The 9010-nt window shown below is 39.6% G+C and overlaps 1 pseudogene; it reads right to left on the reverse strand.

Moving 5' to 3' along the window:
- Positions 1-585: 585 nt before the first annotated feature.
- LOC127683563 (ubiquitin-40S ribosomal protein S27a-like) lies at positions 586-3335 on the reverse strand (annotated as a pseudogene).
- Positions 3336-9010: the final 5675 nt, after the last annotated feature.

Consider the following 9010-nt stretch of genomic DNA (forward strand, 5'->3'; position numbering starts at 1 on the left):
AGCTCATGCATGCATGTTTCCATTCCATGCTTCTTCATACTTTGATGCATCTGTGGAAGTCAGAAAATACCTAAATCTTAGGAATTATTCCCTGTTAGGTTGTGGGATCTAGGAATGGAAGTCAGGTTGTCAGACCTGCATGCAGGCACCTTTATCTTCTGAGCCACTGTGCCCTTCCTCAGATTCACTGTTTATTCCCCCCCCCTCTTTTTTGCTTGTGTGTGGTGCAAATGCATGTGAACATATGCCCCCATGTGTATGGTGCATATGTGTATTGTGCGTGGAGGCCAAACTTTGATGTCAGTATCTTCCCAGATGACGTTCCACTTTGTACATGGTTGTACTCACAGTTCACCAATCTGGCTAGACTAGCTAGCAAAGCCAGTGATTCTTTCTCACCACCACAGACACTGGGATTCAGGCAGGTAGTAAAGCACTCAAGTGCATGCTCGGGTCCCAAACTCTGACCCACTTGCAGAGCAAGCATTTTATCTACTGAACTGTCTTTCCAGTATGAACCATGTTCCATTTATTTACTATTTACTTAATTCTTCCACTTCCTTCTTTCTATTAACTCATATACAACTACTTGTCTTCTGGTTTGTTAAAGCAGTAAGTCAGTCAACTCTTGTCACAGCAATGCCTGTCAAAGCAGCTACCCACGAGCACTCCAGCACCATGTTCATCAGAAGGACACTCTGGATGAAGTCAGCTGCTTTTGCCATTTTCTTCCACTTTATAGTATTTGAGCACAGCCAACTTGACCTTCTTCCTCCTAGGATTACTCTTCTTGGAAGTGGTGAAAGACTTCTTCCTTTTCTTAGAGCCACCATGAGGTCTCAATACAAGATAAAGGATGGACTCCTTTTGAATATTGTAGTCAGGCAAAATACAGCCATCTTCCAGCTGCTTGCCAGCAAAGATCAACCTCTGCTGATCAGGAGGAATTCCTTCCTTATCCTGGATCTTGGCCTTTACATTTTCTATCACATCCAAGGGTTCAATCCCGAGTGTGATGGTCTTCCCTGTAATTGTCCTCACAAAAAATCTGCATCATGGTGATGGTTCAATGATGTCCGATCAGAAGGCTATTTACATTTATTTATTTATTTATTTATGCAGTCAGGATCTTGTTGATATGTAGCTCGTGCTGACCTCAAATTTTATAATCATCTACTGGCACAGCCTCCCTATTACTGAAATTATAGATATGAGCCATCATGCCTGGCTTCTGGGTTCATTCAATGATGAGTGAGGTCTTTGTGGATTTTCTTTCTGCCATTCAATGGAAATATGGACTTCTCTAGAATTTATCTGGATAGTAGTAGTCCTTATTTTTCAAGGTCTCCAAATCAAGTAAATAAACATTAACTGTCTTAGAAAGTATTCCCAGAAAGAGTAAGCCAAAATGTGACAGCACAGAAATTCTAGGAAAAAATAGGTCTTTCTCTTTCCTATCTTCTCTTTCCAGGCACAGAAGCTCAGAATAACGACAACATAAACCAGTTTGTTCCATTTTAATCAGTGAATGAAACTGAAGCCCAGCACAGTAAGAGAGATGAGGAAGTCCTGAGTTCTTGTTGTCAGTGTCCTGTTTCTTTAAGGTGGCCTTTGCTACAATGGGGTCTCCAGCTGACCAAAGACAGAACTCTGGCATGCATCACAGATATATTTTTATCTTTTATTTATTTTGAGTCAGGGTTTTACCATGTACCCCTTAATATCCTATAACTTGCTATGTAAGACCAGGCTGGTCTCAAATTTACAGAGATCTTTCTGCTTTTGTTGCCCAAGTGTTAAAGTTAAGGACATTAAGCCAGGATGTCTGGTAATATCACATATTTTTAATGGATTTAACTTTTTAAAAGTATTAATAGTTAATGTTTACTGAGAAATCAATACATAAATGTTCTAGAGTAAAAGCTTTGAATGAATCATTTTAGCTAACAACCATAACAAACTAATTTAGCATTATTATTTGACTAATAAGAAATTACATGAGCATGTTCAAAATTTTCTGAAGGTCATTACAAAATGGACCTGTGATTGACAGTACTTGATCTGGCTCTAGATCCTGCACTGTTGTTCTATGCACTGTTCCACTTTTAATTTATTCACAAGATAAAGACTTCCATAAGTTTAGACATCTCTGATAGACAGATGGTCAGAAATCTAAAAAAAGAACATTAACTTAGATCTTCAGTTTGTTTCAGGAAGGAAGAAATCCTGGTGCTTCAGAATCTCAGAATTCTATGCTAAATCTCTGAGATGGGCTCACTGGGCACCTATCCTCTTGGGTTGCATTTTGAAACATATGGGTTGCTATGTTGAAACAGCCATCTGCCATCAAGAGCAAATTCTTGAGGAAATTGCCTTGGATCTAAAAGTATAGCACATGTTTGCTCTCAATGCTTATCATATGTTTACAATCTGGAAGCTTAAAAGAAAGAGGTATAAAAAGGGGAGTGTATAAAAAGAAAAATGAAAAAAAAAAAGCAAAAACAAACCAAAAGGAAAAATCCAACTAGTTAAAGAAATAAAAGGAATCACTTTAAAAGAATCATGTTGTTCTTTAACAGTGGGGACAAGAGACAGAATTTAAGCTGACCAAATAGACAGACTAGCAACAAAATATTATCCTGGAAGATGGTGTTAACATGTACCCAGGTAAAAATGGTCATTCGAGATAAAGGATAGTTCAAATATTATGTATTTTATGTAAGCTTTCAATCATGGCACCTTAATGATGTCCCAGTCCTAATCTCCAAAACCTGTAGATTTGTTACTTTACACAGTGAATAGGAATTTGCACTTGTAATTAGATGAAAGCTCTTGACCTTAGTACAATCTCCTGCATCTCTAAAATGGCTCTAGTGGGATCACAAGATTGCTTATTAAAGGGAAATAGGAGGAATGCTGTCAGAAATGGAGATAGGCTATCAGAAACAAAGTAATAAACCTTAAGGATGAAGGAAGAGACCACACTTGAGTCAGGCAGTCTCTGGAAGACAGAAAAGGTGAGAAACTAGATCATCTCCTCAATTCCCGTAAAGCAGCACAATCTACAAACACTTGGAACTTAGTCCTATAAAACTCATATTTGGGTTCTTATATGAATAGCTCTAAGAAAATCTATTTGTGTTTTAAGATATGGAGTTGGTGATTATTTAATAGCCACAATAGAAAACTACAAAGAATTCCAAAGCTTAATAATAGAAAAATACAAATTCCTTATCCTCTTATTCTTCATCTTTATATCTAGTCTGTGCCTCAAACCCACAGACTGTTTCCTCTGACCATTATTACCTTCCAATTCTGTTTCTTCTCATCCTCATCTCTTGATCAGATTTTGATTGTATTCTCTAGATTATTGCCTCCATTCTCTAAAGCCTAACTGCAGAATGCTCCTCCTCTGCCAGGATGACACTGCTAAGTATCTTTCAGGACAAGCTGCTCTACCTTTTTTTTTTTAAATCTTCATGCACTTTGACCCAAAACACTGTGCTCAGCCCTGCCCTGTGCCTTGACTGCTCCCTAGTATACTTTTTTCCCCTCTGGATCATCTCAATGCATCCTACACAATGAATGCAACTCAAGTTCAAAGTTAGCCTTCTCTAATCATTGACTCCCTCTGGAGTCTTGGTATCTAATCTCATTCTCCAAGGCCAATCCCAGATAGTATTTTCTCTAGAAACTTTCTCAACTCTTTCAGCTAGAAGTTATTACTCTCATCTTGAAACACACTTATAAAATTGTTGAAACATCCATCACCTTCTTTCTTGTCACAATTGCTCCTGTGCACACATATTTCCATTAAATAAGCAATTAAAAACAGAGACACTACCATGCACATAATTATTATGCAACTCTCCACAGCCTAGTGTATTCACAGTCTGATAAATTATAGGGTTATTAAACTACTGAATTTCATGTGTTTGGGGAGATAGCAACCTATCTGCTATTTCTTTTCTTCCAGCTCAAGTCCTTAGTATAATGAAAGCTCCTAATAATCATGGGAAACTGAGAACAGTGAGTCTTGGTGCTGGTGAGAATGACTGGTGGCTTCCTCTTCATTAACAGAGCAAAAACATCACTCACTGTAAACCCTAAAAGCCAAAGGGACAATAATTTTAGAAGACTGAGTTTTTTAAGGAGAAAGAGTAGAAAAGATTCCCAAACTGGGATCTTGTACTGTCCAGAAAATCTGTGTGGTACTGTGTCATTAGCCTCTGTAGTAGAATTGCATCTATTTTCAGTCTTGGGAGAACCTGCCAATACATAGAATACTCCATCAGTCAGATCCAAGCTCCAATAATTTAATGGGAGAAACTGGCCTCTTTTAGGGAGAGGAAGGGAAGAAGGAAGGATGACTCTAAATCAAGAAGTCTCTTAGCATAATTGATTACAATCATTTTTGAAGGGAAAATATCAATTAGATTTCAGCATTTCTTATTAATAGTGGCCCCAAATGAGATAAGAATGAAAAGACACTGAGGATGGAAAGGTGGCTCAGGGGTTAAGAGCACTGACTGCTTTTCCGAAGGTCCTGAGTTCAAATCCCAGCAACCACATGGTGGCTCGCAACCATCCGTAAGGAGCCCTGATGCCCTCTTCTGGAGTGTCTGAAGACAGCTACAGTGTACTTACATACAATAATAAATAAATCTTAAAAAAAAGAAAAAAGAGTGCTTACATCTCTTGCAAAGGACCCAAGCTCAGTTTCCCACACAGCCAAGCTGGACTCACAACTGCTTGTAACTCCAACTCCAGGGGGGATCTGACACTGTTAGCTTCTAATGATATCTACACTCACAACACACACACACACACACACACACACACACACACACACACACACACATCCCATTCATTCATAAACACACCATATAAATACACACATACAATTAAATTGTTTAAAAAAATGAAAAGAAATGAACTATAATTTAAAAAATTTTCCTAAATCCAACAAAATAGCCATTAGACTGTATGATAAAATGCCAAGCTACTTTTAAATAAGCCCGCATGGCGTAGGAGTCACACTGCCGTCAGTACTCATAAGCATGCCTTACGACTACTAGAGGGTGCGAGTTGATACAAATGTAAAATGACTGGTTTGAAAAACTTGAATTCTTCTTTTCCAAATGATTGGAAACCTAGAATACTAGACAAATTTTAGGAAAATAGAAGTGATGTAAGATAGTTGGTCAGAAGACAGGCTGGCAAGGGCCAATACATTTTTTAATGCTGTACAGTAAAACTTTGAAGGAGAAAACTCAGCCCTCTCCTAGTTCTAAGAAACACTTCAAAACATCTAGGAAGAACTTTACCAATAAAGAAAACTATAAAAATTTTATTTAAAGTGATAAAATGAAATACAAATGTAGAAAAGTCAACAATAAAAAAGCGACTGGCTTACTTGGAAAGAATAATTGGAGTGTTAAGGCCCAAGAGCAAGTAAATGTTGATGATGCACAAAAACCTTACAAACCGATGAGCAACGGAACTGGAAATTGAGCAGGGTGCATGGAAAGTCACAGAAAGCAAAAGTCACAAGTAACACTGCCTGGATGTCCAGGAACCAGAGACGCGATAGCCCAAGAGACCCAGGATAGAACCAAACTTGACTGGGAAAAAGAAGTCAATAACATGATTCCTATAGGTGCCTAGCCCAGTTGACATCAGAAAAGCTTCCTCTCACAGCTGATGGGATCAGATGGAGAGACCCACAGACAGACATCAGGTGGAGCTCAGGGGACCCCACAGATGAGATGGAGGAAGGATTATAGGAACCAAGGGGGTCAAAGACACCAGGAGAGCACAGCCCACAGAATCAACTAAGCAGGATTCATAGGTGCTCATAGAGACTGGAGCAGCAGTCATATAGCCTACATGGGTCTGAGCTAGGTCCTCTGCATTTATGTTATGACTGAGTAGCTTGGTGGTCTTCTGGGACTCCTAACAGTGGGAAGAGGGCCCGACTCTGACTCTTTTGCCTGTCCTTGGGATCTCTTCCTTCTACTGGGTTGCCTTGTCCAGACTTGATAGGAAAATTTCTACCTATTTATTGTACAACAAGACATTGTAACGTGTTACACTGTGTTCAGTTGCTATCCCTAGGAGAGTTGCTTTTTTTCTGAAAAGAAATGAGAAGTGGACCGGGAGGAAAGGGGGAGGTCTGTGTGGGGTTGGGGGAATGGGAGGAGTGGAGGGAGGGAAAACTGCAGTCAGGAAGTTTGTATGAGAGAGAAAAATGAAAAGAAAAATATAGAACAGGCTTCATGCTCCATTATGTTCATAGCAGCCTTATTTATAATAGCCAGAAGCTGGAAAGAACCCAGATGTCCCTCAAAGGAGGAATGGATACAGAAAATGTGGTATATTTACACAATGGAATACTACTCAGCAATTAGAAACAATGAATTCACAAAATTTTTAGGCAAATGGTTTGATCTGGAAAATATCATCCTAAGTGAGGTAACCCAATCACAAAAGAATACACATGGAATGCAATCTCTGATAAGTGGGTATTAGTTAGCCCAGAAGCTCTGAATACCCAAGGCACAAATAGCATAACAAATGACTCCCATGAAGAAGTATGGAGAGGGTCCTGATCCTGGAAAGGATTGATCTAGCGTTGGAGGGGAATATAAGGACAGAGAAAAAGGAGGGAGGTGATTGGAGAATGGATGGAGAGAATAAGGTTTATGGGACATATGGGGAGGGGGGATCCGGGAAAGGGGAAATCATTTGGAATGTAAACAAAGAATATAGAAAATAAAAATATAAAAAAAAAAAGTGCCATCTGCTGCCAAGCATGCGCCCATAGCCTCAAAAAAAAAAAAAAAAAAAAAAAAAAAAAAAAAAGAATAAAAGCGGATTTTTCTAACAACTAGGATTGATCACATACCATACGTTTATTGGTCACAAGCTTTCTTCAGTAAACAATCTATTGAAAAAACAAAGATTTCAAAAGTACAAAAGTAAACACAAACTCAGGGTAGTAGAAACTTGTACTAATAAGGTTTTATTTGAAAAACAGATGCCTATTAAATATTAACATTAGACACAAAATACTGGCGGAGAGCTATGAGGCAAAAAGTCTTATCATGAGTGAGAGAGATGTACTATTGTGTTTGGGGCAAGGCACCTAGTAACGGTGATTAGTAAAGTGGAAATAATTTCCTTCTGGGTATTCTCTACCATTGAAAAAATAGATCCAGTGTTTAGGGTGTAAGTGTTAGGATATGCATCAGTATTCGTGCTAGATAAAGCTAATATGGTTTTTAATAATAAGTTGTATTTATTATTCTCTGTGTGTGCCTGATATGTATGGGGGGCAGTAAGGGGAGGTCAGACAGAGGACAATGATATGGAGTCACTTTTCCCTTCTTACCTATTTATAAATTCCAGGAATTGAACTCGGGTCTCCAGACTTGCATGACTAGTGTCTTTCCTGTCTGAGTCAGATGATAAGGGTTTTGTTTGAGTTCTTGCTCCTGCATTCAGACAGTCTATGCTGAGTTTCTCCTAAGGGTTGTGTTCTGCACCAGATACCAGGAAGTATGATAAAGATCTCCCACTTTACAAAGGCTCTGCTCGTAGCCGAGGAGCAACTGCACAGAGACAGCAACAGTGAGCAGATATTTCAGACCCTGTAAATGAAATGGAATGGTGGCTAAGGCAGAGATTGTCCTTGGGTAAGGGGAGGGTAGTGTGCTACCAGAGAGGACAATTATAGCCCGATTATTGGAAAAAATTACTAATCCTGACAAACATTATTGAGGAGCTTGACGTGGCCCTTTGTTAAGACTCTAATGTTTCCGAACAAAGCTGCAGTAGCAAAAACCACCATTTGGAAGGGGCTATGGAATAAAGCCAAATGAAACTAATTTTTCACTTCACACGAAGTCTCAAAGTAAGGGAAATGCGACGGTTTCAGTGAAAGCAGAATGCTTTCTGCAGATGTACAACAGTCATCATGGCTAATTAAATGACTTCGCACAATGTGTCCTGTCTGGATGAAAGGGTCAGGTACAAAGAGGTAAGTGGGGGTAGACAGGCACACAGAAGTAAGGCAGTAAGTTATATGTGCCTGGGAGCTGGCGCTAAGAGAGAATTAGCATGAGATTACTGTTCCCCTCTGAGAAATGTCTTGCCCATTGGCATTCTGGTGGTCTGGGATCAAGAAAGAAGAGAGATGAGATTATCAGGGAGAAAGACATGCTCCCTCCTCAAATGTCCACAAAGCACCCGCTGTCCACACAGCAGCAAGAGGTGAACTGGAATAGAAACTAACTACTGGAAACTGCTAACCCCGTGGTGAGGAGCCGGGCTTGGCCCCCTCTACCCCATTTGCAGTGTTGTGGTCTAGAACGGTAATGAGGCTGAAGCTGGAAACAGGTAATCCATTCATTCCTGAACTAGATGGTTATAGGAGATCTCAACTGCACCAAGAAAAGGGAAGGAAAAAGATAATCGTAAATCATAGAAAGCATGATGCCGGTCCAAATTTTGTCAGGACATAATAGGAACACCGTGTTGAGAGTGTGCGCAGCAGCCATTGTATAAAGAGCAATCATTAAATGTTGCTAAATTAGAGGAAGTCAATCAGGCTGCGGCAGTGATTAAAGGAGCTGAGCTGTTGAAAAGAGGAGAGCTGGGGTTAAGGAATGTGCCTCCAAATATACGTATTAGAATGGAAGATAATAGAGCATACTCTGATAAAGGGATTTCTCTTAAACGTAGGATTGTAGGAAATTGTAGTGTGATTTTTAGAAGGGCTAACTTTGGAAGGCCTGGGGACCTTTCCTCTGATATCAAAGACTAAGACCAGAGTAGACCCCTAAATTGATGGAACCTTTGCCAGAAGAGTTTCCTGTAGTGGCAATTCTTAAGGAGGGCATCCAGGGGACAAGCCCAGACGTTAGCTCATAAACAGGAAAGTTGGACCTGTGCCTCAGTGATGGGACAGCAGCACTCCAATACTGATAAGAATAAGAATAAGAATTAA

The sequence above is a fragment of the Apodemus sylvaticus genome, chromosome 4, assembly GCF_947179515.1.
Source record: "Apodemus sylvaticus chromosome 4, mApoSyl1.1, whole genome shotgun sequence".
In the NCBI taxonomy this organism is placed as follows: Eukaryota; Metazoa; Chordata; class Mammalia; order Rodentia; family Muridae; genus Apodemus; species Apodemus sylvaticus.